The following is a 5212-nucleotide window of genomic DNA, read 5'->3' as shown; positions in this document are numbered from 1 at the left end:
TGGACTGTTGGGAAGAAAAGTTATCATCTACAGCATAATGCATCACAAAATGCAAAGAATAAAACAGTCTACATAAATTTGGGCTTGCTGGAGCTGTAATCAGCTTGCATGCAGACCGAGAGCATAACCCATGTGAGAAAAGCTCTGCCCTGTTCTCAGGAGCTTGCATGGGCGGGAGACCCTGGTCTCCAGTTCTGCATTGCCACCTCCTGGCCAAGTCCCGGCATACCGGTCTGAGAGGCTCTGCCTTAGCAAGAATTTCCAAAACAGCGCAGATGTGGTCAGTCGAACAGGTATTTCAAGCCTCCCCTCAGTTTGCTGTGAGGTTTTTCTCTTACTCTGGCCCTGTGGGGAAGACTGGTGAGCAACAAAAGATGGGGCACAGAGGCACTGGGGGTTACTGTTTGCATTATATGTAAACCCATGTGCAGGAGTATAAAAGTGTTCCCATGTATCTGAGGTGTGTGGACTGGACATACGATACTGCAGGTCCTCATTGCTTTTTCAAATTCAAAGCTAAGCTGAGCACCTGTCACTGCATGAGAGACATCCTTACCAATCCAGCTTGTCAGCTACACATGTTGCCAGTTTGCTTCTGGCAGTACTTCTTTACTAGTACCCAGGACAGATGGGAAGTGGTCTACAGCCTCATTTTAATTCCCTTGCTTCTCCATTTACCTCACTCTCCTATATAACCAGTCATTTGCTACATCACATTTGTCCATCACAAAAGTAAAGCTAGGCTTAGACACATGTTCATTTAACAAATGAGTTACAGCCAGTGCCTTCTTACCACACCTCTTACCCTAGGATTTATCACCTCTCTGACAGATATCATTGGTGTAATGGCACACAGGAAAACTCCTCACCCACATCAGTGCAAAGTCTGATGGCTTAACTTAAGCTGTTGTGCAAGGTAGTTCCAAGCTAAGCTGCAGGATTTTTCATGGACCATAGAAAATGGCCATATATTCTCTTCCGCCAGCAGAACTGAGAGGAGCTCACATTTAGAACGGGTAGCATGCAGCTGGGAGCTGTAGCATTGTGAATCTCTGGTATTTTTTTTCTATGAATATTTTGTGTCTGATTTCTGCCATGTCTTTCACTGGGGGCTTTTAACAAAAGTCTACATAGACCTTGGTCTTATTTAAAGTGGAGTGAAAGACTTATTATTTCATTTAAGTATTCCTCAACTTGAATGAGGGTATGAAACCTGAAATTTAGAAAATGCACCCTCCCTCTTATAGTTTTACAGACGCATTTTCCATTTAAATCTCAGAAATACAATAAGACATTAAAGTGCTGAGTGGTTAATAAATATAACAAAACCAGCCAAAAAAATTATATGGTTAGCATTACATAGCTTTTCTACTGTGCCTCTGGTGTTATGAATATGCCCAACTTTAAAGCAGTGGAACAGCCATTTTAATTAGATTTTTAAATTAGATTTTGTAGACCTGTGAAGAAGAAGAAGAAGAAGGAAAATATAGATGCCCCTGACTGCAGAGAAGCTCATCATGCATCGGCAGCATCCTGATGAAGAAGATAATGTTCTCTAACCTGACCACACTGGACGAAGAAAGCATTGAAGCTCTATCAGAGGAAGCATGCTTAATGTGAGGACTTCAAACTAGCAGATGTGCAGAGGATCTCTACATATTTGAACACCTTGGGACAACATACCAAGATAGAGGGAGACCTGAACTGTTGGCAGTGATTTAGAATTTCTGCATCAGTAGCTTTATATGTAGTTTTCCAAATAATTTGCTGAAGGTTTTACAATGTATTATGGCAAAGCTAAGGCTAGTTCTTGGATGTTTTTTCCTCTGGACAAATAGTACATGCCAGTCTTCACGACTGGCAGCTCAGCATTTTTCACCACCTTTCCATAAAGAACACTGCAAACGTTTAAACAAATAAAAAGGCCAATGGGTCTATTCTGCTCTATTCCTGAAATAGAGCAGAAATCACAATTCTAATAGAGAGGCAATTGACAGACATTGTTTCTTTCTAGATGCAAGTCATAAACTGAAATTTGACTAGATTTAAAGAGCTGACAGGGTAAAAGGGTCAATATTTGGGTTCACACTGATCATGGTAGCATTATTGTGAGGTCAATAGCTGTAACAGGGATGCTGACTTTAGAGTAGATTTTCAACTAGTCATCTGACTGCTGTGAAACTAAATGTCAGTGCATTTGGTATTTTTTTCTTGCTGTAGGATCTGAGAGTATTTAACAAGCATGCAAGCTAGAAGGCAACATTTTTTCTTCCATAAGCACTAATGGCATAAAACTGCACTATTTTAGTTCTGCATTACAGCTGAAAGGTATTTTCAGACATTTCCCTTTATTAAACGATGAAAGGTTTCATTCAGCTCAGGAAAATGACTGCTCTTGGCAATTACTTATGGCACAGTGAGCAAGGAATGTCTCTCTTCTACCTTGTTTGCCCTGCATCTCTATTGCTTATCCAGCAAGGGGAGTTGTATGAACAATGCAGCCAATTTCTCTCAAATTTAATCCTAAAGAAAAATACCTGTGATCATTAGTAAGGCAAGTTCCCCTTTGTCTACACCACTGTACAACAGGTCAAATATTAGACATTTATGAGAGACTAATTTACGTTCTACTGATTCAGTCTTAGTTTTGCAGAGGAGTAAAGAGTCCATCATGTAATTAGACAGTGCTTTCCAGGCACTGGTGTTGAATACTCCTCAATACTAATGTTTTTGTATTGGCTGTCAGTCATTAGCAATTGAGTAGATGACAGCTGTGCAATCCAAGTAGAAGAGACATGATATGTTTGAAAAGGAAGGTGTAAGTTTGTTTGGCTTTTTATTATTTAGTGCAGTATTTTTAAACTAACAGAATAGTTCAACATAAACTAACGAAATTAAAATGGCAGCCTAAATTCATTGACTGTGCATGACAATAGATATTTAACCATGGATAAAATGAACTTGGGTCATCTATTCAGCATATCATTTTTCCTGTACCTTACCTGTATATTGGTCTGTTTCATTACTGAAATATATTCATCCTGCTGTCATATCTTGGTCTATCCCCTTGCCTTTTTTCATGGAAGTTTGGTTCTTACTATTCACTTATATTACTGTAATACTCTGTCAGGCTCAGATCCTGTGGCAAGTTGTCTGCATGGGTTTGATTTCATTCCTAACCCTGTGCCCACAAACACTTTTGTACTTTCAGGGTAGTAGGAATGCAAGTAGACCCAGGGAATGATGGCAGCAAATAGACAAATTACATGCTCTACATTAAGCTTGTGCAAAGCTCTCTGTAGGATGTGAGCTTTATTCTTATCAGGTTTATCCAATAACTTCCCTCTGATAGGTTTTGCTGGCTGGTTTGGTCATTACCTTTGGTCCTCACCTTTGGTCCTCATGTCTCTTGCTCAAACTGTGCAGTGTCACAGTGGTCTTTTTTACCCCTGTCATTGGACATTTGTTAGACCAACACATATTATCTTTCATTCACCAAGCTGGACACTGTAATAAACTGAAAAATAACTGGCCAGATCCTAAAAGCATTTGACATCAATGCACAAGGAGTTAATATAAAGTTATATGGGACACCAATAACTAGATACTTATACCGTGCTTTTTACCTTAATGCCTCTTAAAAACATGCGATGTGCAGCTCTGGTAGAGCTTCCCATTCTGGGATACGCTGTTATACCGCAATCTCCTTCATTAGGTGTGCATCTAAGCCGTAGAGCAGAAGCAGCGTCCAGGCCAGGCAGAAAACCCTCAAAGGCATACTTTAGCAAAGTTTGGGTTTAGATATGAATCCAGAACTTCACAACTAGCACAGCCTCTGAAATAGGCTTTCTCAAGTGGCTTGCTCAATGTTTCCTCAAAGCTCCCGGGCCATGATCATGACAGTCAGCATGACAGTTTGCACAATATATTGATTTCCAGCCATACGCTCCTGCTCTTGTGTCTACTGATTATATCAGCCTGACATGCTCCTAAATCCAGATAAAAAAGTAGCAGAATTTTACTGGGATTAAGTTTGTGTTATCCGCCTACTTCCTCACACAGTCAAAGGATGCATTAGCAACCACTTCACCAGGGATAAATTTATGTGGGTCTTGCCACACACAGAGTTGTTACAGTCAGGAATTGTTTCAGTCAGACTGGGACAAGAGAAATCTCCTTTTCAAAGAATGGGTGAGGCAAAGCCAGAGTTTATTCTGGAAGATTTCCATGCCAGACTAGCCGACAATGTCCTCTCCCTCCTTTAATCGAAAGGGTGAACTTTTAGCATGTGTCATTGTGAATGTGTTTATTTGTTTAGAGCATTTTGATCAGGTGGAAATGGGACACAGTCACTAGGATAACCATAGAGCAGCCAGGCTGGGAGCAGCACCTATGGAGCTGTGCAAGTCTTGAACTTAAAAGGAAGAAAATAGACGGTGCCATCTCTGCCTCACCAGGCAGGATCACCACGCTGTTGTACAAGGAGATGATGTAAGGAAGCTGTGGCTGCACATATGCCATGCTGAGGGGTTTCCAGGAGCACCCTCATGTCTGCTTGCCCAAGATCCTGATGAGTGAAACTGTTGTGGATATTTGTGTTTAAGGAGGAAACTGAAGATACAGTGGTTTTGGCATTTTTTCCACAACTTTTCTGGTAACCTTCAGTTCATAATCTTAGGCTGTAAAGAGAAAGGTGGAGCTTGAGGCATAAACCTGGTGCAGTTGCACCCTCATAACTGCATGCACACACACAGGCCGGGCATCGAAATGCATTTGAAAATATGAAGAAAAAGAATAATGTGGATCTACATTTGATTGTGTTGGGAAGGAATTGCACTGCTTCTGAAGATCACCTTACAACTGCACTTTAAGTCAGGGCAACTTGACTTTTTCCAGGTTCTCTGCCTGAGCTAATGTGCCACGGAGAAAAGCAGGGGCTCAGTCCTACTTCAAAGTCCAGTTGAGACCCAGGGATGAATGTGCTTCATTATCTTCCTCACACTCATTTTTTCTGGGAGCCCTTCCTTTGTTTACTCTCTCCTGAAACAAAACTTATCTGCTACCTTGTTCAGACTACAAAGAAAGTGATTTTCCTTCCCCTTTCATCACTTGTATTTTTCCAATTATCACCTTATCTCCAGCCTGAAAGGTAGGATAAATTGTATCTTCATTGGAGCATAACTCTAGGCTTCCACTTAAAACATTCCAGATG

Source organism: Strigops habroptila, chromosome 7 (genome assembly GCF_004027225.2).
Source record: "Strigops habroptila isolate Jane chromosome 7, bStrHab1.2.pri, whole genome shotgun sequence".
In the NCBI taxonomy this organism is placed as follows: domain Eukaryota; kingdom Metazoa; phylum Chordata; class Aves; order Psittaciformes; family Psittacidae; genus Strigops; species Strigops habroptila.
The sequence above is the reverse complement of the archived record's forward strand: the minus strand, read 5'-3'. Positions refer to the sequence as shown.